Source organism: Phalangium opilio, unplaced genomic scaffold (assembly GCF_054372755.1).
Source record: "Phalangium opilio isolate 3A_F unplaced genomic scaffold, DU_Popi_V2 ptg000009l_1, whole genome shotgun sequence".
Lineage (NCBI taxonomy): Eukaryota > Metazoa > Arthropoda > Arachnida > Opiliones > Phalangiidae > Phalangium > Phalangium opilio.
In genome coordinates this window covers 10166764-10191410 of record NW_028324146.1, presented here as the reverse complement: position 1 = coordinate 10191410, position 24647 = coordinate 10166764, and the positions used below count along the sequence as shown (strand labels likewise).

Genomic DNA, 24647 nt, shown 5'->3' with positions numbered 1-24647 from the left:
TTCAATGGTAGCCTCTACAGCATTGAAGACATCGCCATACCAACTCTCACTGTACAGGTTTGCCAAAGAAATTGTCTGTTTCCCTACAGCGATTATGGCTAATCACAGCAGACGTTACAGCTAATTGTGGTAATACACTCAATTACTACCCTTCGTGAGGACATAGTTGAAGAACGCGTCAACACAATGCCTCTGTCTTCAATAACGTAAGCACATTATTAGTAGGTCTGTTTCAATTATGAATTAAAGAAATAATGATGATCATATTTTGTAGAATATCACATTACAATGGATGATTCATCTCACAGAAATGGTAAACTTATCACTCGCAGCAGCTTAGTTTCCATCCCGGTTTGAGCCGAGTAAACAATACATCTTACCCATTTGAAGTTTGAGACTATATGTTGAGGCGAATGTAACCGAAAGGCGTCTTATGCGTCTCTTTAACTAATATGACGTCATCATCCAAATAAAACACAATGCGAATCGTCACGTCAAATTGTCAGGCATTGGTCCAGCCTATCACTCTGTCCATACGTCTATGGTTCCACTCTCCTGACTTGGGTTCAGTTCAAGCCCTTGATGGCGCCAAAAATGTGTCATTACAACCAGAGATGCTTCCCATATCGCTCAAGCTTTCGCTGTAGAGCCTGGTAACGCTGAAAAGGAAATGTATTAATTAATGGACATTTAACATTTACGACCAAATAATATAGATATCTGTTAAATGAGTGTAGCTCTTTGCTGATGACGTTAAGCGTATCTTCGATGAACCTATGTGATTGGACGATGGTCGAAGTGATGTAAACTGAACCTGTGAAGAAAGTGAGTGCTTATTATTCTCGCTCCATATATTTAGGACCAGGCTGAATTTGCAATGGTGAAAAGATATTTATTAACGATTACGCATTGCAAGAAACGTTACAAGCATGAACCTCCTACAGACTATAAAGGTGCGAGGCACACCATGAAATCAAGAACATGCAATAGAAAATAATGAGAGTAATCGTTTTTAAATATAGCATAAGCATGCTTAATAAAAACACTAAATTACAATAAAAGCGCATGCCACACTAAGCATGTAAAATGTTAATTTAAATTACAATAAAAGCGCTTGTAAACATTAACTTAAAGTAAATTACAATAAAAGCGCATGCCAGACTAAGCATGTAAACATTAACTTAAAGTAAATTACAATAAAAGCGCATGCCAGACTAAGCATGTAAACATTAAATTAAATGAAATTACAATAAAAGCGCATGTAAACATTAACTTAAAGTAAATTACAATAAAAGCGCATGCCAGACTAAGCATGTAAAACATTAAATTAAATTTAATTTCAATAACAGCGCATGCCAGAAAACATTACATTAAATTAAATTACAATAAAGCGCATGCCAGACTAAGCATGTAAAACATTAAATTAAGATAAAAGCGCACGCCAAATTAAGCGCGAAATAAATAATACAAAATAAATATACATGAAATTAAGCAATACAGTTATGAAAATAAGCAATACAGTAATGAAAATAAGCAATACAGTAATGAAAATATACAATGAAAATAAGCAATACAGTAATGAAAATATACAATGAAAATATACAATGAAAATGTGCAATTTAAAGGTACAATGAAAATCAGAAACAAAATAGAAAAAGGTGCGTCTTAAATTAAGCGCGAAATAAATTATAGAAAACAATTTGCATATCAAGTTTTGCATGCAATAAATAAATAAAAAAGACCAAAACAAAAAGAGGACTTCACGGAAACATGCGTGCAACTAAGGTTTTCAATGCTTCAGCCTGGACAATTGCAGCCTCAGCCTGAAGCTTAGCAGCCTCGGCTTGAATTTTAGCTGCCTCAGCCTTCACCCTTTCTGTTTCATTTTTCTGCTTCTCATTTTCGGCTTTTCTTTCCATCTTAAGTTTCTTGTATTCCAGCCTGGCCCCTTCTTGTTCCAACCTCACCCGTTCATTTTCTGCCAGAACTCCCATTACGTAGTGAAGGTGTTCGTCACGCGCATTAGCTTCATTGGCAGATATAAGAAGCTCTTCTTTGAAGGTTAAAGGTCTCTTCCGACTGTTCCTGATAGGCAATTCAGCTGTAAAAGAACTGTGTTCAGTTATGATACCAAATACTAAGCAGCGGACGAACACACTGTAAGTGTACGATGTACGTCATTTATCCGCTGTTGTGTTAGTGAAACAATTTCATTTGCCGAGCAATGTCTTTTACAAGTAAATTGTCGCAAGATTACAACGAATGTTGCGACAAAAGTTAATGTCATCTTGTGAGGTTCAATGTTTAAGAACAAAACAAGGTCAAATAACTGTGTCGAGGATTATGTTCGATACCACAGCAGACGGTACCAAACATATGAGGAAATAACTATTAACAGGTAACGTTATGATAAACGCCTAGCCATGGGAGTAAATTACCCAATTCATAGAACACTGATAGACATCGGTATTGTATAGTATACGACTTACAATTGGTATCAGACAGTGGCGGTTGGCCATCACTGGTGGTTGCGCTAACAGTTGTTGAGCAACTTGCCTCGGGATCTTGGATAATAAGGAATTAATTAATATTATTCACCATCTGTGTAGTATGTCATCTTACCAAAGCTGGTAAAAAAGGTTGACACATCTTGCGAAAGAGAGTCGGATTGATCTTGAAAGGTAATAACAATATTAATTTGAGCGCTTGTTAAAAGAAATTAAATTCGCAAGAGGAATGAGCGAGAGGAAATTTGTTTTCACGCTAAACATCAGCTTAATCCGTACATACTCTGTTCCAGCTTAGGTTGTCACCACGCACATACCTAGGTCTCTATGTGACGTAGCTTTGTGCGTGCTGACAAGAGACGAAGAAATACTGATTTTCAGCATCTGAAATCTCGAGATTTTAGATCCTGAAAATCAGTATTTCTTTCGTCTCTTGAAACAAATTTCCATGATATTAATATAGACGGAAAGCTTTCAGACATACTGGAATCATTCACGCTTCCAAATCCCTCGGCGCAACTGACATCCAAGACGTCGTGGCGACTATTTAACGGAAAAACAAAGAACTTGGTCATATTTTTATGTATTGAATCGTGTTAGTAACGTAATATGTGTAGGAGTTAAACATTGACGTGGTAATTGAAACATGAGAGGGAGCCAAATGGCAGCCAAATATTGAAACGTGTTATAGGACATGTAGGAAAGAATTTGTATATACAAACACTATACAATAAGTAGCTGGTTTGAGCCTTTTTGAAATGTCTAATACATTGTTCGAAACAAAAATGTCATTTGGTCATGAATTATCTCAACAATTGCAATAACAATGTTACATTTAGACCTTTTGAGATTACTTAAAACCGGTTTTTATGTGTCTAGTTGATAATGTTGTATTGTATTGTATAATAAGGATCAAAGCTTTTGCCTATGAAGGGATATCCACACGAAGCCTATGGCCTTAATGTTCGTAAAGCGTCAATTGAAAATAAGCAACATATTGCATTCAACTGGACATTTGGCAAGTACAGGTAAACTACCCGGTCGCAGAGTTGCATTTCTACTGGGAAATCTTTGAAAGCATATGACTATTATGTTTATATGACAAGAAACTACTAGTAAAGTGTATTACAATGGGAGACGAAGTCACAAATATTGGCATTTTCAGGATTGTTTATGAAACTATCAGTGAATGTAGGTAAGGTAAGTATATCACAACTGGGCCATTTGCTACAGTATGTGTAGGTTACTTACACGACTTCGCAAGGTACAGGTTCAGAGGAAGAGCCGCAAGACGTTTTGCTGTAAATGTAAAAATAACTCTGTTTGTAGTTACTAGACCAACAAGTAACATTCTACAAATGTCCTGGAACCCTCCGAAGAAGGGTTAGGTCACAAACAACATTGCATAATTCCTCAAGGTGCTTGCTTTTACGTCTGAGAGCCAGTTGGCCTTGTAGTAAACAGGTAAAACAAATTATATGATTTCAGGCCGAATTTTGATGTAAATCCATCTTTTAGAGCGGACACTTAACTTTAAAGATGCAATAGCTATTACTGCCAAGAAGGAGTACACTAATATTGTGAAGTCAATGTTCATGGACAGAGCAATTCTTGCAGTTTAGGCTCTAGTCATTTAGGTAAAATGCACCGGAATGTCGGGCTTGAAATACTTATGTCGCAAGCATTACACTTTAGGGCCTTGATTTACAAATAGATACAATTACGCAATAGGTACCATTAACAACAATATCTAATAGGGAAATTGTACGAATAACCGCGGAAAAGACCACTTCACACTGATTACTTATGATGCTCTTGAAATAGGGAAATTAATTGGAATAGTTAGTTAAACAGAGATAAAAATACGTACATAACACGTTAGGTGACACCTGTCATTGGATGGGACTGTTTGTACAAACAATAACAATAGGATGTGGACAATTCTGAAAGAGGTTTTTCGAAATGTAAATGATCTCATTTATGGGTTAGTGAAACCATTTTAACTCACGATCATTTGCAACCTTATCAAGTTCAAGAAGTATCTTAATGTATACTTGTACCAAATATGGACCTACGCAATGTGTTTACTATCCTTACCATATATTGTTGGATTGCAGAAAGTCACTTACGTTTCAGGAAATTGTGGCGCTGATGAAGGTCCTGGAAGAGATGCACTAAAGGGCACATTGGAAAGTTCGTACCCTCCGGCTATCCCAAAAATGGAGGCCCTTGGAATCAATGCGGCTAAACGAGACTCAATCGGTGTCAGTTCGCTAGCACAATTAATTCCTCCACCAGTCTTTTTTGTTTCCATGGCTCTTGTAGCCACTTTATTTTTAAGTGCACTCTTTAGAGCCGCCCACTTCTTTCTAACTTCCTCACCAGTGCGCTTTTGCCCACTGATGTGGTTCAAACGATCAGCAATCGTTTGCAACATTTTTCGCCTCTCCTCCTGAGATTTCCCGTACTGATTATTCAGCAGGGAGGGCACTGCCTCAAGTTGGGAGACAAGACATTCCATTTCATCATCAGAATAAGTCCCCTTCCTAAGTTTTGGTGCCATTTCTTAAGCTATATGGCTTACTAATTAGAAACAAATGTTAGCAAATCTAGAATTTATCAAAATGTATCTGCCAAATTGGAGTAAAATGTATCAACGTTGATAAATGAACAGTCACATTTATTTTTCTATTTCACAATTTCATTTATTTTTGTATTTTACAAATTACTCATTAAACGTAAATGCAAACATGACAAGGGAAGACAAAACGATTAAAACAAATGGTTGTTGAAAATTAAAAGTCACATTTTAAATATTATCGTAAAATCATCATTATTACATTACCTTTTCTTCGCAGTTCGGCTGTACGTTACACGTGCAGTAGAGTTGAAAGAAATGAAAGTTTGTGAATTAGTTAAGTCTGTTTAACGGTTTAGGCGCTAGATGGCACGATACACCGAACAGTAAGGTCAAAGGTCTCTTGCACTGACCTTTGAGAGTTAAATGCACTTTCAAGTTGTGTTAACTGGCTTTGCACCGAAATATAGTTACGATTACGTAAAGAACTGAACTGAGCCAGAATGTTCAGGCCCTGCCCATACGGACATCCAATCAACAGCCCTATATCAAAATGGCGTCGTCAGCATGATATCCAACCAACAGCCCTAAGTTCGATCCTGACCGACCAATCCGCAAGCTTAAGTCTGGGGGAGGAGCATACCTTTTCTGCAGAATACGGCCCCTGAGCCGTTATAAAAATTCAAAGGATTTGTTGGTTGGGTCTATTGCGCATTTTCTTATTCTTTGACGTGAATCAATCGCCATATATACCCTAAATTTACAAAAGTTCTGAAATAGGTGTTCGCTAACAATAACTATGTTTAAAATTATTTTAGGAATAAAGTTTCTTAAATACACTTATCTATAGTTAATGTAAAATACTGACGATTAAAATAATTAATATCAGTTATATTTATTTAATTATTTAAGATAAACTTCTTTCTATGTAATGACACAAGTGAGAGTTTATATAGAACGAGTAATGGAGATTGCACCTGAATTGTGAAACACTAAAGGCATATCAAAGTTAATATAGAACGAGTAATGACGATTGCATCTGATTCTAACACCATAAGCGTATCAAAGTTAATATAAAGCGAGTACGATGAAAAGATCTCTTACAAAACGATAACAATTTGATTTTGCAGAATTCTAAATGAAAATATTTTTAATATGTTTCTGCCTTACGATTCTTTAAGTAGTTGTGTAGGTATAAAGCTCTATCTCATCTCAATATTCCAGGACCATCTTTTAATATTAATATTTCAAATTTGGTGATTACCTTTTAATTCAACTTTACTACATTTATATATAGTGTAAACGTAAATTTAGACTCCACTGAAAACATGGATGTTAATACTGTATCTTTAATTAAATAAGTGATGTTACGATTTGGTCTATGAATTTGGCCTTCTTTCATGTCATTTTTAGGAGGCCTTAACGGTATAGAGTGAGCCGAATGTTAAATACACAATTAAGTGATAGATATTATGTCCTACAAAGGGATTATTGTGGTTATGTTGTAAAATATTTGACACTTCAACCTATACAAATGCACTTGGCAATATGTGATTTATGATATTTATTTCCGGTTTTTCTCATTGGCCGATTGACTTTTGTTTTAAAAGTATTTTTTTACTGAAAATGTTAGCCCTCGTCTCGACTCGGAGAGGTTTATTTTGGTTTCCCAACTAGTTCACTACTATTTTGGAACTCTCCGTGGTGTAGTTTAGTCAGAAACTAAATTTGATTGGGTTAGTAAAATTGTAGCATCTGTAATAATTTTGTTTTTATTGATGAAGAAGGGGAGTGCTTATTATTCTCTTATAAAACATGTTATGTTTTTATGTTTTCTTTCCTTATAAACCTTCATATCGATTTTATACCGTGCATTAGGGTCTGGATTTTGTCGCATATTCCAGAGGATTACGTACTTTTTTACTCTGAAGGGGATATTTTCCGGGGGATTATGTCAAACATTCGATTATATTTTACAAAATGTGCATTCAAAATGATTCTCAATCAGACAGCCTAGCAGAAGAGAACTGTCGCAATAAAAGTTAAGGAAATGTGCCCAATTTATGCACAAGAGAATAATTTTCTTCTTTTAAAAAAAGCCCTAATAAAATCCGGTTTAAACCAGCAAAAAAACATACCAGTGATCTTTTCCAGAAAAATGCGGAATTTTGCCAACCCTGATATTCAATTCACGCTACTTACAAATATTATTGCCAAATTAAGCATTTATGCAATATTTATAGTGCTTTTTAAGACAATCTGACGAACTTTTAATATCACTTCTAAGTTTAATCGGGTTAAAGGTAGGAAATATTGCACCAAGCATGTCAAACTACTAAAAAATGGAGGGAATAGGTGTTAAATATTTAATTTTTCTGTAATTAGCAAAAATTTTGATTTGTAAAACCAGGGATAGATTTATTTTTTTAAGACGGAAATGACAACGTTTGGCCTTTACTTCAGTTCGACTCATAGCCGAGTATGAAGCTCCTTCCTTCAACACGTAACCAAAAAATTAAATTATCTTATTGGCTCACTAAAACTACGTATTGGTGACGTTGCTGACAAGGAGGGCAAAAAATACGTAATCCCTGTTTACCTCTGTCGCTATGGCTACGACCCCTCTTGCTTTGTACAGATAAGCGTCTTCACAGGGGTTCAAAATGGAGCCGTCTAAAAGCGAGGGTCCGGAAATTATTCGGGATTTTTTTGTAATAGCAATTAAGAAGGTACTTAGTGAATTTGGAGTACATCTGTAAGGGTGAAAAGTGTTCGCTTATTCTTTCTAAAGCCAATCATGTCTACTATCCTCATAATTTTGTAAGCGAATTTGATGAAATTAACCAAGGCTTAGCGAATGGCCAGGAGTTTTGTGAGCTTAGTGTTTGGTTTAAACAGAAGACGGGAATTATCAAATTTGTTGTGGTTTTACGAAAACGAAAATAGGATCTAAAGCGCCTTCTAAGTTTCTAACATACCTTGAAAGTACATAGGAAGAACATTTCTGCTAAATGTGCAGGAGTTCTCAAAAATTACAATCCGAGCCCATTCCAACTTGCCAGACGAAGGGGCAGACGACGTTACATAACGGTGACTAAGGTAGCATTTCATCCACTTTCATTCACCCAATTGTCATCTGTCCGGAAAGAGACACTGGTATTTGTTATAAGTGTGTATATGAATACCCTATTTTGGGGTTATGGGTTAAGAGAGGGAAGGTTAGCGTATGTTCAGCTGACCAGCAGGATTGGTTAGAAAGGCTTGGTTCTATTAAAGCCAATTAAGAATAAGAGCTAAAACGAAGAATAAAATGATGTAGCTCAATTGGGAGATGTTTAATTGGGTGAGTCGGAAATGAGCAATCAGTTATTGGGTGAAATGAAGTTTTGGGAATAGTGCTGGAATTAATTTGGGTAAAAAGGTAATCTTGCTTGTATTTTAGACAAAATTAAAATTCACTTGTGAAAATCAAACGCACTCGCAAATAACAAAAAGCTTGGGACAAAGTTTTGGATCTAACTCAAGATTCAGATAGAACATCGATACTATTGAAAAGCTGTCAGAGGGTTGACTTTCAAATTGTTCAGGAGCTGCCGAAGTAATTGAAACCAAATAGTTCGCGTAGAAGACTGGAAGCGATGGTTTTACACATAGCCCCTCAGGGAACAACTTAAGGTGCAGTCCCAAGGGAAACCAAAAGTGGATGAGGGAAAGATTGAAATGGCCTTAGAACCTTTGTTGAAAAGCGCGGACATCAAAGGTTCACCGATAACTATTGCGTTTACAAGTTACGTATGGACTTGCAAATTCTCGACTGACATTTATACTCCTTGGTTTAACAATTGAGGCCAGAGACAGACAAAGCTGTTTGTCAATGGCCCCTGTAGGTCTCGCGCTAGAGACCTTTTTACGCTCAGCAGATGGGATATTAGGCTGGCAATCGGTCTTCTGACCGGGCACTGTCGGCTCAATAGGCATCTCCATCTGATGGGCCTTGCTGACGACCCTCTCTGCAGGTCGTGCCGGGAGAAAGAATAAACTTCCTCTCGAGTGAAACTGCTTTGCCTCGCTCAGACTAGAATACTCCGATTCACACACTGTGGAACCCTTGCGGGTCTCCTCTATCACGGTGGAGCGAATTTTCCGCTTCGCCGCGGCTACGGGTCTCTTCAAGACCTGATTATGAGGGTGCACAATATGCCTCTGGCACCGGTGCTAGGGCGGGAGCCCCCCTCTTTCAATAATAATAATAACAATAATAATAATAATAATAATAATAACAATTGAGGCGATTACAAGACAAAATTGTGGTCAAGGGTCGTTATGAATTTTGGTCTTCCTACTCTTGCTAGCATGTCTTCTATATTAGGCAAGGGATAAGGGTCCTTAATGGTAACCTGATTTAGTTTTCTATAATCAATACAAAACCGATAGGGTTTACCCCGTTTTGTTTCATCAACTAAAACTACGGGCGAAGCCCAAGGAGATACGGAGGGTCTGATTATCCCGTCATCTAACATTTCCCTTACATGTTGTTCTATTATTTTCTTTTTCTGGTCATTAACACGATAAGGCTGAGATTTTATGGGCGGACTATTTCCCGTATGAATCTCATGGAAGATTTGTCCTGTTCTTCCTACTTTATCCGAAAACAGCTCAGGAAATTTCAATTAAAGGGATTCTAATTGATGACGTTGTTCATCAGAGATAGGGGCTGCGGAAACTGCGTCCCTAATACTATTCACAATCTCCTTATCTATAGGATCCTTTTCAGATGGAATTGAAAAAGGGATCTTTAGGTTACCCACTAAACATTGAGATGATTCAAAATCTAAATTGACCCTGTTTTTTTCAAGGAAATCTTGACCCAATATAAAGTCACTATTGAGGAAGGAACTATGTAGAATTTAAATTTAAATTGTTTCTCACTTTCGTTTGACTTAAGAGTAAACTCTAGTTCGTGAGAACCTTTTGTAAATGTATAACGGCCATCGCCCCAAACTACACAATCTAATTGTTCATCTTCAGGTAATTCTGAAGAGTTTCTATGTTTACAAATTTTCTGCCACTGATCTAGACTAACAAAAGAGGCATCGGCCCCACTATCTAACTTAGCGTGAACTGTCGCGTGTTCAAAAGTAACGGGAAATGGTAACCCTTTTATAAACTGAACCTTTCCTAACGGATTCAATCCTCAGGTGAAACGCGACACGCTTTTTGTTAGGGGAATTTATTGGGCACCGGGAGAGGGACCACGAGGGACCTCTCCCGCCTGGGCTTCCCCCGACTTGATAATCTTTTTGTTTGGACAGTCGGGTGCAAGATGACCTGGTTCTTGACAACTATAACAAGTGATAGTATGAGAAGATGGGTATGACAAGGCCAATTGACAACCAGGGGACTTAGATCTCTGATTATAATATCTATTATAAGATCGTTGACCTCTATTGGAAGTGTTTTGAGCTCTTGCTTGAGATCTAGAGTCTAAGGGTTTTAAGGGATATTCCCATTTAGGAGAAGTAGGAAGATTACAAGGGCTTTGACAATGCCCGGGGGAACACTGACTACGGGCAGACCCCTTATTAGCTGGGCAAGAAGACTCAGCTTTAACCTTAGGTTTAGGGGGTGATTTCCTCTTTTCCCTTTTCTCAGCATTCCTTTTCCTAACTTCAATATCCTTTTCTATTGTTTTACAGGAATTTCTTAACTGTTCCATAATGGTAAATTGCAAGAAAAGGAGGGGAGTTCTAAGTTCATCTTTCAAATTGCTCTTAATTATTGGAACTAACTCCTTTTCCTTTTCGGAAAGAGGATGGGTCATCCCTAAATTCAACTTCATAACTTCCCCGAAGAAATCCTCTACCGACTCCTTATCTTTCTGACTTCTATGGTTAATCTATATCTTAAGCCTAGAATCAGCTTCGGAGTCTCTAAACTGAACCTTAAAGTGTCTCTTAAATGCCTTCCAAGCTAAATGAGGATGGGAAGGGTTTACACTACACATATCGTCATATTGACGGACTAAATCCCTGTACCAATACAAGGCATGCCCTCGTAAAAGGAGAGGCAATGCAGCTAACCTTTCTTCATTTGAAAGCTTGTGAAATTTTGCATATTCCTCAAAAGCGGCTAAAAACTCTGTGGCATTATCGCTAGACGATCCCATAAAAGCTAACCTTTCTGGAGGTTCAATTGGGACTTTTCCCGTCTGAGGAGTTGAACTTCTATTTATTAACGTAGGTAGATCCCTAACTAACTTATCGAAACTAGTAGCTACAGCTTTATGTATTGCTACATTTTGGGTAGAATTATCTGCCAGTGTTTGGAGTAAGGGTAATATAAAGGCTTTTAATTCCTCGTCGGGAGTGTCTGGTCCCAATTTAGGGATTCTTCGAGATGGAGATATTTGGGTTCCGATAGTTCTAGCTTTTGGATTAGGTAGTGTATTAGCAAAACTAACTTTAGACTTATCTTTTTTGGACGTTGATTTGGGAGAATCAAGGGAATCAATCCCAGTTTGAGGAGGGAAATTAGAGGGAGTTGAACTTCCCTTAGGGGCAGGAATACTCTTATGAGGGAATAGTTGGTAGGGAGAGAATTCCGGTTCTGAAGAGGCTGCAGTCCTCTTTCTTGAATCTTCTTCGTCTTTCTCTTCCTCAATACGAAGTTTCCGGTTAAATTCCTCCAATGGATCATCTGTTTCTGGCGGTGCTGGCATGTCGCCATCGTCTTCCGAAGAAGCAAACAGATCTTCTTTTGCTAGTTTTTCCCTTTTCTTTAATATTGAATCATCCTCCTCATCCTCAGATGTTCGAGGCGATCTCCATTGTTTATTGTTGTCCGAATAGTAAGCCATTATCGATTTAATTAAGTTCAGTTTTAGAATAATCAAACCACAAGTTAAGTTTACAAAAATATACAAGTAAGCTATCTAAATTCAGTAGTTTTATTTACAAAGATAATGTTAATTTTTATTAATTTAATTAATTTAATTGTGATTAGTTTAGATTAAAATAATTCAATTATCTTTAATAATTTATCATCGTGGAATCCGAGGCTTAGCTCCACGTGGGGGGCGGATATACCGACAATGATAAACTAATTATTTTTTTTGGGGACTTGACCAAGGCTTAAGGCCTAGTCTTATCGGTCGGGTCCCTGTTCGGGCGCCAATTATGTAACCCTCGGTAAGGATTAACTAAATCAAAAGGGGACTTTCCCGAGGGCCATAAAGAGAAATAAAGAAAACTCTCTTTGAATCCAAAAAACAGAAGAGAACAAGCCTTCTGTATATTTATTTAATAACAAAAAGGGATTAACCCTACTGGTCCGTACACTCTACAGATCTAACGAAAAACTTATTCAACTGCTCTCTTTGAGTAGCATTGCGCCCAGGGCCGGATTAAGGGGGGGCAAGGGGGCACTGCCCCCCGGGCGCAAGGCTTATTGGGGGCGCATTGAGTTTAACTATTCCCCCTTAGGGACATTTGCTGTTCCGTTTTTTCCGACTTAAGGGGGCGCACACTATCTCGGCCCCCCGGGTGCAAAATTGCTTAATCTGGCCCTGATTGCGCCCATGAGTTCAATTTCAATTCAATTGTGTTTATTTAGATAATATTTTTACATAGGGCTGTGGAAAAGATGGCAAAGTCGATTGCGACTTATAGCCCTCACTAGTATGATATGTTATCAATTTAAACAAACAAAATAATAAGAAAATAAATAAATAAAAAAAAATTAACATTGTTTTCCTTTATCTTTCTTTGCCTCCCTTTCAAAGTAAACAGGAAAAATTATTTTAAACTATCCATCTTTACATCCTACTATAAATTATTTTCTAAAATTAGGTTTTTAAGATATCGTTTAGTTGTAGCAACATTTTCATAGTTCTGAATCTCTAGGTAGACCGTGCTGTACTTTTTAATGCCGTTGTAAAATACAGAGGTTTGTTTTTTTGAGGTATTACATTTTGGCACTGTTAAATAGTTAAAATGTTTAGTTCTTTGGGTTAGACGTTATGATTAAATAATACATTTGTTTCTGAGGTTATAGTTTTATAAATGAATAACAAGTAAGAGTAGTCTATCACTTGGTAGATATTCATAAAAGATGATTTTTGAAACAGCGGTTTTGTTGGGCTGAGCCATAGCACATTATAAATAAACCTTATTACGTTTTTGTAGCACATTAATGTTGTTCAAATTATGTTGTGTCGTGTTTCCCCATGCCATTGCCCCATATATTAGAAACGGGTAGAAGAAACTGTAGTATAACTCAATGAAGGTGTGCCGAGGGAAAATATTTCTACAGAGACTTATCATATAACATGAATTGGCTAAGATTTTACAGATGTTTAATATGATCATCCCAACTTAGTCTATTGTCAAAATATATCCCTAGATATTTGTACTTATAGACTCTTCTTAGTATTGTATCAGCGATTTTTATGACACAGATTGATTCCTCTATAATTTTCCCCTGGTTAGCAAAGATTATTAATTCAGTTTTGGATTTGTTTATTTTTAAGCCGTTGGCTTCCAGCCATGTATTAATTTTTTCCAGATACTTATTCGCGATTTGAACTAATTTCTTGAGATTCAGGTTGTCTAGAAACATTATGGTATCATCTGCATAAAGATTTAGTATGCCTTCGGGTAGCACGTGAACTATGTCGTTGATGTAGATATTAAAGAGTAAGGGTGAAAGTATGGAGCCCTGGGGTACTCCAATCCTGATTTCATTTGGGTTTGAGGTGTTACTTTTTATTTTGGTGATACACTTCCTATTAGTTAGATAACTTTTTATTCAGTTTATCTAAGCAATATTTGCTCTTATCTAATGCGTCCAGAATGGTCTTATAGACAGTAGCGATGGCCAGTTCCGTACCACGATTTTCTCGAAAGCCAAACTGGCGATCTGAGAGGATGTTACACTTATTAAAAAAGGAATTTAATCTAACATAGACGCATTTGTCAAGGACTTTAGCTATACTCGAAAGCACTGAGATTTGTCTGTAATTATTCGGGTCAGACGGGTCCCCTTTCTTAAGGATAGGCGTTATTGATGCCATTTTTAATTTATCCGGATATATGCCGGTCGTAAGCGATAAATTGATAAGGAAGAGGAGTGGGGTGATAATAATATCCAGTATATGACGTAGGGGTCTGGGGCGTATTTCGTCTACTCCTGGACTTGAGGGCACTGGCAGGGATAAAACTATATTTCTTAGTTCTGGTTCAGTCACTTCGAACAGTGCACATGTTTTCGGGTTAATTTCTATATCTATTGGGGTGTCTAGTCTCTGAGAGGAATCTATAAGGCTAGTAAAATGATCATTTAATTTTTTTGGGGTGATACTATCCGGGATCAGTTTTTGTTTCTGTTTCCTATTTTTTATTTGATTAATTATCTTCCACTTGGCCTTTCCGTTTGTGGCGTCGGCAAATGTTTTACTTAGATATGAATAGCGGGCATTTCTAGTTTGATTATTACAATAATTCCGGTATGTAGTGTACTTTTTTATGCTTTCGGTCGTTGGGTATCGTTTTGAGGTTTTGTGCAATTTTCGCTTTTTTATAATTAGTTTTAGGTTATTCGTCATCCAGGATTCTGAAATAAGTGTCATAGCCTTCATAGGAAAACTGGATTTATATGCGTCAGTCAAAGTGGCTTCAAAGAGGTCATACGCCTTGTTTGCATTGTTACAGTCGTACAAGTAATTCCATTTTGACCTCGCGATCTTTCGAGCGAACAAATCTAGATTTTTGTGGCTGATATCTCTTAACTCGATTATTTTACTTGTGTTGGTATGCTTAGTTATTTCTAAGTTAATAGGGTAATGATCACTGATGTCAATTTCTGTTTCTACCAGAGCTTTTGTTATGTGGTTTGAAAATACGTTATCTATGCAGGTAGCTGTTGTACTTGTGACTCGATTAGGGACATCAACTAGCTTCTGAAGACCATGACTACTAAATAGGTTAATTATAGATTGCGTATAAGGCATATCGTGTAAGAAATCAAAATTGAAGTCTCCCAGGATAGTTTTTTTAGTGTTCGTGTTTCCGAGATTTGATAGGAGATCTCCACAACTATCAATGAAGTTGTGGAAGGTAGCAGTATGTGGTCTATATAGTACCACCATATATTCACCTGAGGCAGCGAATCTAATGCAGTGACTTTCGATATCGTTTGAGAAAAAAACAGCACTTTTGCACAGTTATAGAATCGATATTTTTATGGACGTAGAAACCTACGCCACCGCCCCTCCTATTTCCTGTTCCAGTATAGTTGTAATTAGGGAGATACAAAAAATGATTATTTATGAACCACGTTTCTGTGAGTACAAATATGTCTACATGAGTATTATTCTCTTAAAAATTAGCTTCTAGGGTAGGCAGGTTACGGTTCGCGCTGCGAATGTTAGCATAAATTATTCTTATCATTTTGATTTTTTAGATTTAGTTTTAAAGAGATTAAATTTAAATCAGTTATTGTTTTTTAATAACAGACTCACTGGTTTCGTCATATACATATCTATTATCTTCCATTTGCACCACAAAGTTAGACACGAATTTAGCTTTTTGTTCCCCTTGGTTTTTTATAAACTGCCGTAAGAAGTATCTAGCTTTGTCTTGAGAAGGGGTATAATCATGAGATATGTAGATCGTGGCACCTTTAAGTTAAGATCTCAATATCTCAGCTTTTATAGACGTATTATATAATTTTAACACAATCTTCCTGGGGTTGACCGTTTTGTAATCCGAACTACCCCGTCGTCTGACTTGATGGGGGGTAATATTTCCATGCCATCCTAATAGCTCATTAAACAGCATTTTGACTTCCTTAGCGAGGGAGTTGATGTCTTCATGTGGTTTTTCCGGTACCCCGGAAATGAACAAGTTGCATTTCCTGTTGTCTGATTGTAGGTGTTCCACCTCTGTTTTTAAGTTGTTTATAACTTCCGTCCCTTTCTTGTAGTTCTCTCCTTGTGTCATCCGATAATTTATCTAAGCAGAATTTTATACCGTCCATTTCTTGTATCTTATCCTCAAGTGTCTCAAGTCGCTTATCATGTAACTGGACCTTGTTAATGAGCGAATCAAATTTTGTATTTAGGCCTGTAACATCTTTAGAGATTCCAGCTATATCCGATCTGATATCTGCTTTCATTGTCTTAAATTCCTCAGATAGGGCTTTAAGTCCATCGCTAACCGACATGTTGATCTTAATAGTAATTAGCAAACCTGGATCAGCAACAACGTCGGGCGTAGAGAGTAGTTGGTGAGGTTGTTCGAAGTCCGAGGCACGCCTGTCAGTAATAATCAAAAGTTGTACTTGCTTAACGTTGAGATTTTTTCAAGTTTGCTTCGAAGACTTGGCGGTGTACTGATAGCTGACGAGTAGTTCCACTGTCCTGGGCGATCTGAAGTCGTTAATTCTTGTATTCCTGATTTGTATCTCCCTTGGTTGACCGTGAGACAAACGCGCGACCAAGTCGGGCGTGGAGTAGTTGGTGAAGCTCTCCGAAATCCGAGACACGCCTGCCAGTAGTTGTTAAGGATAATACGTGAACGCGCGGCGCACTATTATCAAAAGAGTTTGCGAATGCGGACTGGGTTACGTGGATTAATGTATGCGTTTAATTAAGTAAGCTAAGGCCCGAATGTTAACACTAACCCCGATAAGGGAGCAACTTTTTAATGCGACTGCACTCGTCAACGGTTTATTTAAGAGACACGCCTGAAAACGAAGTTAAAGAGATAGATACTAGAGTTTTACGAAGCGACATTCCTGTTAGAAATTCTCACGTGGAACGTTGCTGGTTAGATGTTTACATAGAAGGAGAACTTATATCTGTGGTATTGTTGTACAAATCTTCCTTAGCAAGTTTGAGAACTGTGTTTGAGGACTTAAACCCTTTGTTTGACATGAAATATGATTCGTCAATTCCAACAGTTGTGGTTGGAGTTTTCAATATTAACTCTTTAAAGAGCCAAACGGCACTGAGAATGTTCTTTGATTCATCTGGAATATCTCTTTTGCCGGGTCTAGAACAAAAGTATTCGACTGACTATCATTGTCAATTGGATTTTGCGTTTGGTAACCAACTTTTTCGAGACCGATACGAAGCATGTTATAGAGAGTCTTATTATTCTTACCACAAGGGTATTTGCATTTTTGAAAGAACATAGTTTGAAATAGAAAAATTTATAGAAGCAAGGTGGAGCTCCAGTGCGCCCCTTATTGACGACCTTTCTATTGTACATTGGGTTTAACTTGTTAGGGTAAGCTTCAGGTCCTCCCTTATGCATTAAGTCTCATTGTTACCTACCTACGGCAAGGTAAAATGCTTATGTACATACAAGGTTAGGCATCATGGTAGGGGCGCCTATGGAGCCGCCTGTTGCTTTAAGGGTCTAAAATACGAGAAATAGGCTTGGGACCCTTGGCTAAGAAACCCACATATGGCTTGGGATCCTGTACTAAGAAACCTACTTTAGGCTTGGGATCCTGTACTAAGAAACCTACTTTAGGCTTGGGATCCTGTACTAAGAAACCTACTTTAGGCTTGGGATCCTGTACTAAGAAACCCACTTTAGGCTTGGGATCCTGTACTAAGAGACCCACTTAAGGCTTGGGATCCTTGACTAAGAGACCCACACAAGGCTTGGGATCCTTGACTAAGAGACCCACACAAGGCTTGGGATCCTTGACTAAGAGACCCACACAAGGCTTGGGATCCTTGACTAAGAGACCCACACAAGGCTTGGGATCCTTGACTAAGAGACCCACACAAGGCTTGGGATCCTTGACTAAGAGACCCACACAAGGCTTGGGATCCTTGACTAAAGAACCCACATCTGACTTCAAGATTTGAAAAAAAATGGTAAGTATCATTATTGTAATTGACGGTCATATAAGTTTGGTATTAATCCATTTAAAAATATGGTATATTTTATGAGTAACCTGGAGGATTGGCGTAGTTCATGAGTAGCCTAGAGGATTTGTGTAGTTAATGAATACCCTAGAGGTTATGCGTAGTTCATGAATACCCTAGAGGATATGCGTAGTTCATGAATGCCCTTGAGGATTGGAGTGATTCATGAGTAACCCTACAGCATTGGTTTAGTTCATGGGTAACCATGGAGGACAAGGTCAACGAAATTGTAAACAAGGTATGTAATAGTGATAATTAGTTAATGGGGATAATCGTTGAGGTGATTTATTGTGGTTCTTCAGAAAATACGTCGCGCAAATATCTCAAGGCTTATCCTTAGGCTTAATAAAGGTGAAATACAACTCTGAAAACGTTAAAATGGTTGCGTTAGATGACTGAGATCTGGAGCTGCAACTGTGGGTTCATGTAAAGGCGAACCACTGAACAAAGTGTAAATGTTGCATCAAGTTTTATAGGTTTGGTGAAGAATGGAGCAATTTTGTATAGCGTACTTTAAAAATGTTTTAGGTATGGCGAAGCGGAAATGGCTGAATAATCGGCGAAAATTCAATAGTCCTAGTCGAAAATCCCCTCTTTTCGGCAAAACGCGGCCGAGGTGATTTTGAAAATGTTCCTGGCGGCGTTATCTGCCGTTGGTAACACTGCAGCGTCCTCAAAAGTTGGCCAACGCTCAAAGCGGAAGTTGGACTTCGCCGCAATTTATCGACTAGAACTATAGTTCTAGCACCTTCAATGTTATGGGAGCGGCAAGTAGAGCAATACAAGGGCGGGCTGCATAGCGGTCTAGCAGTGGAAATACAGAAAGGAGAAAAACTTAACGCCAAGAAGCAGAGTTTTCCTATTTTGTGGAACTGGAGTCGTCTTGGTCTTTGTTATCTGAAGCGTACAGCGCCAATACACTTATGTAATAGTTTCAAAAAAACTAAACTTTATGAACTACGCCTCATCTACTAGGTTATTGCTTTCTTTCGGACGCTATCCACCAAACATTCATCCTTAAACAGTCTGAAGAAGTTTTTAATATTAATAGTCCTAATTTGATTGTGGTTTTTGCCCAAATGGGTTTTCCCAGAGCCTTTTTTCCCACATGCGCTGTGGGTTTTTTTGGTTCGAATTAGCTTGTATTATGACATGAATATTTGACATCCATTGCATCGTTCGATAATGCTATTAATAAATTTATTCGTGGATAGCTCAGACGTCCGAGTGAAAAATCAACTAATAATTTAAAAATAAGTGTTTTAATATTAATAATTCAACTGTGATTATGAATTTTTTCCCAAATGGGGTTTCCCAGAGACTTTTTTCCCACATGCGCTGTGGGTTTTTATGGTTCGAATAAGCTTGTATTATCCATCCATTGCATCGTTTGTTAATGCTATTAATAAATTTATTCGTGGATAGCTCAGACGTCAGAGTGAAAATCAATAATTTAAAATAAGTGTTTTAATATTAATAATTCAACTGTGATTATGGTTTTTTCCCAAATGGGTTTTCCCAGAACCTTTTTTCCCATATGCGCTGTGGGTTTTTATGGTTCGAATTTGCTTAATGTTAAATTATACTGAAGGTTCCAATATATAATGTTAAATAACTATTCCATGTTGTATATAGATAGAAACGTTGAAGTATTATAAATACTGTTCTGTTAATGGTTTTTCAAGAACCTTTTGTTCCCATATGTATTGTGGGTTTTATGGTTTTAATTAGGTTATATTTAACTTTTACTGTACAGTTTAATGTATTATGTTATTTATTGCTTTGTATATATTGAAGTATTGTTGAAGTGTTATAAATACTGTCTTTTGAGCCTAATGTAATATTATAAATAGCGTCTTCTGAGCCTAATGTACTTTCAGAATGTTATGGTCTTAAATTAAATGAAAAGTAAATAAAGTGAACGTTAAAATATATGACGTCGTCCCTATATTATGTAAGATGAACCTCGTTCAACCGTCGAAGGTAATTTAAGACAAGTAATGATGATAATATACATGTATGCAGTCGATATGTTTTATAATATGGGGGGGTAGAGTTTCCACAGCAAGTGAGAGATATTGAAAAGGCTTGAACAATTGACTATTTTAAAATTCAATTCCTGCACTTGCAAAGAATTCAAAAAGCGATAGATGCATATATTTAGGTTGTTTAAGGGGTAGTGATAGTCATCTCCACTTGGAGAGGTAATATTTTGGTTTTCCCAACTTGTTAGACGTTAAAATGTAGCAGGACGTATTTTTGGGAAGACCTGGACTTCTTGTACCACAGTTTTTCTTGGACAATCTTATGTCAATTCTTCTTGAAGACGAAGCTGATGTCAGAAAAATGGTTTTCTACTTCAACTCAGAGCGAATCAAAAACCTGCTGTTCGTCTTTCATCTCAGTAGCGAATTGAAAAGTTGCCCTGAATATATTGAGCAAATAACTAGGGTAAGCACTGAATAGCCTCGTTTTTTTTTAACAATTACTTGTACTGCTCATTTCCTTGCTTTTTAGAACGATGGTGTTTTCCGAAACCAAATATACGCATTATTTATTAAAAAACCATTTCTACATTTCGAGAATTGTTTGGAAAAAACCGACGAAAAGTCTTTCGTCAATGTCAATCAATGAAACATATGGAGCATTCGTATTGTTTGCCTACGGTTTGGAAATTGCCACAGCCACCTTCATTGCTGAAGTTATTATCAAATGAGCGTCTATTTACGAGTGTACACGTTTTTAGAAAATCGACGTTAATGTTGCTAAATCTGTTATGGTTATCTTTCCCCTCATTACCAAAACAATTGCGCAAATAATTGTTTAACTAACACTCACAATATAAAATATTCGTACTCTTCAAATTGAAAAAAAAGTAACAAAATAATAAACTAAATAACAATAAAAAAAACAAGTTGGAAAACCAAAATAAACATCACCGAGCCGAGAGGTTTTTCTTAAATAATTAAATAATTTAAATATATTTTTTTTAATCGGCAGTAATTTACCTTAATTCTAGTTGAGTTGTTTAAGGAAACGTTATTCCTAAAATCATTTTAAACATAGCTATTTTTGACGTTTGAATTGCAGCGTATGCCTCTTTAAGAATTGCTGAAAAATTATGGTATATAAGGCGATTGATTCGCATTGAATGATAAGAAAACCCAGAACGTTATCGTCACTCAAAGAGGTAAAAACAACGCTAATATTCCAGAAACGAAAATTGTTCTTTTAAAACCTTAATATTTACCTTTCCGAGTGACGACTACGTCACGGTGTAACCGCTTTTTCCTGGTTTCCCTGAACTAGCGGAAAACAGAAAGTACTAGGCTTCTCGTAATCTAACTGTGGGTTCAATTCAAGTCTAGGGTATGAATATAGGAGTAATAACTAGAACTGGTTTAAATGTCCAAACGAAATCAAATTTAATAGCATTCAAATACCTAACCAAGGCAGAAGGCCCTGGCTAACAAACAATAAACAGTTAATTTAAATCCCCGTATTCTATTTACAGTAACCCCCAAAATAATATTAACATGCACACTATATGGATATATATATAAATGGAACCCCAAAATAATATTCGCAAGCACACTATCCCCCAAAATAATATTAACACGTTCCGGTTCGAATTAAAATTGTTTAACGATACCCAAGCGTTGGCTCTCTCTCTGTTTAACGCGCACGAAGCGAACGCGCACAAATTGCGGAAGGGGCTACTTCTTAGCCCGTACCAGGATTAGCTGACGAGAAACGGGACTGGTCAGTGGTTCTACTTCAAACGGCCAGGTCACTCGAAAACGCCTAAGTCCCAAGGCTCTGCGGTTTTCTTAGAAACTTCTAAGTCTTGAGCCGCTCAAAAACGTCTAAGTCTTTTTCTTTCTTTGTCGCAGTCCAGGAGCAGCAAAGCCTTGCTCTCCTTCCTATTCGAGTCCTCGTCAAAAAGTAACTCTTTACGACCACCAAGTTCAGTTCCTCAATTCTTCTTTTTTCGCGGGCACTTTCTCTTTAGCCAATCATGTTCAGGGATTTGGTCTAATTATTTTAGTTCTCCGAACTCCGGTAAAGGTTCAAAGGTCGAAGAGAGAGAGAGTAGGTTTCTCGGCACCAAATGTGTCCCGAGAGAGAGCAATTAATCAGTGCGGTACCAGGTACCATTTAAGTGGCACCGCGAAGACGCGAATAGTCCAACTTTCCAAAAATAGAGATAATACAAAAATACAAAAAGATAACAGAGCCATTCGAAAATATAGTTCAAATGGCCTGAACCGACAAAACGAAATTATAGATTCTTAACCCGATATATGTACAGTTTAACCCCTACCCAAAAACTTTCGCTTGGACATTTTTCGTAGATACAAAAGAAAGATAGGGGAGAATGAATGACTGTAATAAAATGGGGTTCTTTGAGAAGCCAAGTACTGAGGATACCGCCGTAGGGAAAAAGCGTAAGGAAGGATTCTCGGACCTACCCGAGAGCAGGTAACCATTTGGGAATAATTAGTAAAACTGAGAATTTATAAAATGAAATGTATTTCTTAACAAAAGTGGGATCTAAAAATATAGCCCCTAAAACCGAACGTCCTCGTGAGGTCATTTTAATTATATACAAATTTATGGTAACTGGAGATTATATTTACAAACTGACTACCCGTCCCGTGACGGCATTACGTGGTCGAAGCGAGTACCTTCGAGCGTTAGGGCTTTGCGGTCTATCAACCTCTTGGGATGTCGAACCTAATTCTAATGGGGCTGAGTCTTTGGCCAAGCGGGGGACAAATGGCTTAAGATGGGAAATTTTTTGGGTGCCTTTCAATATCTTTTTACCATCGGGAGAGGCGAGGCGATAGGTCAACGGTGACAATTTCTCAGCTATGAGGTAAGGGCCGTCCCAATTAGGGGCCAATTTCGCTGCAAAGCGTGCGTCAGCTGAGGACAAGAAATGTGTTCTCTTACAAACCAGGTCACCTTTCTGGAATTCGAAATCCCGGTGCTTTTTGTCATATTGACACTTTTGTCTTTCTTGCGCTTTGGAAATTTTGGCCAAGGCAGTGGCGTGAGACCTCTTTACCAGGTCTCCTAAACGCAGAGCATGCACCTTCCGTGCGGCTTCGGTAAGACTACCATTGACGTTGAAATCGTCTGGTATCGGGTAGTGCGGAAGCCTTAACTCTCTCCCAAAATTAAGAAACGCGGGGGTATAGCCCGTCGATTCTTGTACTGCGGTCCTAATAGCAAATGCTAACTGAGGGAACCCAAGGTCCCAGTCCCTATGGGAATCTTTTACATAAGACGCTAGCATGGTCCCTAACGTCTGATTCATACGTTCCACTGGATTTCCTTGCGGGGAATAAATTGAAGTTAACCTATGTTTTACTCCTAACTGCACGAAAGCTGTGCGCATAATTTTGGAAACAAAGGCACTTCCGTTATCGGAAATAACACGAGAGGGAACACCGTAGCGAGTAAATACTTCGTCTACCAGTTTATTTGCAATGGCAGGGGCCGTAGCTCGTTTTAAGGGGAAGATTTCGACCCATTTTGTTAATTGTTCCGTGACAACTAACATTTGTGTATGCCCTCTTCTACTTGCGGGGGAAGGACCTTTCAGATCCACTGAGATTACTGACCAAGCTTCGGCCGGTGAGGCGGATTTCATCAAACCTGGTGGTTTGGTACGGGGGATTTTGTACTTTTGGCAGACCTGGCAGCTTCTAATGTAACGGGTGATATCGGCATTCATACCGTCCCACGTATACATTTCCTTAACGCGCTTATTGGTCTTAAACGCTCCTAGGTGTCCCGAAGTTTTGTTATCGTGACAACAATACAATACTCTTGAGCGAAGAGTTTCGGGAACTAACACACGATAACCGCTGAATCCCTTATCCTGGTACTTGGGTACCAGTTTACATGCCAGACCCTTCACCACTTCGCATTGATCAACTAATCGGGTTATGTTAGGGGGAACTGACTGAGAGGGGTCTAACAAACACTTTTTCACCAAAGAAATGCTAGGGTCTTTATCTTGCTCCGAAATCAACGTGTCAAGGTCTAATCTTACTACCTCCGTGGGTACAGTCTTGGGGTTGGAAACTTTTGCTGCAGACAATATTCCTTCCTCCCTCGGAGAGGGGTCGGGGTGTTGTATTCGGGACAGTGCATCGGCGACAAGATTCGCTCGCCCGGGGATATAATTGATTTGGAAGTGTTCAAACGCCTGTAAACGTAACATCCAACGAGTTAGTTTACCGGTTGGATCTCTTGCCTTGTGGAGCCATTCCAAACTCTTATGATCGCAATAAACCTCGAAACTAGAGCCCTGGATGTATGGACGAAAACATTCAACAGTTTCGACTATCGCTAAACACTCACGTTCCGAGGTGGAATACTTTCTTTCTAAGTTATTTAGAGATCGGCTAAAATACTGGATAACCCCTTCTTTACCATCAATCTTTTGGCTAAGTACACCACCTATCCCTACGTCAGACGCGTCCGTCCGAACAATAAAGGGGTGGTCAAACTTAGGAGTATTAAGAACTGGAGTCGTCGACAAAGCTACTTTCAACTGAGAGAAGGCCAGCTCCTGCTCAGCATCCCATGCCCAGTGACGAATCCGATC

The 24647-nt window shown here is 38.0% G+C and overlaps 3 long non-coding RNA genes across 3 annotated transcripts; all 3 read left to right on the top strand.

Annotated features, from left to right (window-relative positions):
• The first annotated feature begins 2247 nt into the window (after positions 1-2247).
• Positions 2248-3251, top strand: LOC149713763 (uncharacterized). The gene is made up of 3 exons (XR_016369364.1): positions 2248-2398; positions 2478-2681; positions 2971-3251. It is a non-coding gene; the product is annotated as an uncharacterized LOC149713763 (long non-coding RNA).
• An 811-nt stretch (positions 3252-4062) lies between these two features.
• Positions 4063-4878, top strand: LOC149713762 (uncharacterized). The gene is made up of 3 exons (XR_016369362.1): positions 4063-4144; positions 4203-4491; positions 4644-4878. It is a non-coding gene; the product is annotated as an uncharacterized LOC149713762 (long non-coding RNA).
• Positions 4879-18397: 13519 nt separating this feature from the next.
• Positions 18398-19959, top strand: LOC149713761 (uncharacterized). Its single transcript, XR_016369360.1, has 2 exons — positions 18398-18476; positions 18554-19959. It is a non-coding gene; the product is annotated as an uncharacterized LOC149713761 (long non-coding RNA).
• Positions 19960-24647: the final 4688 nt, after the last annotated feature.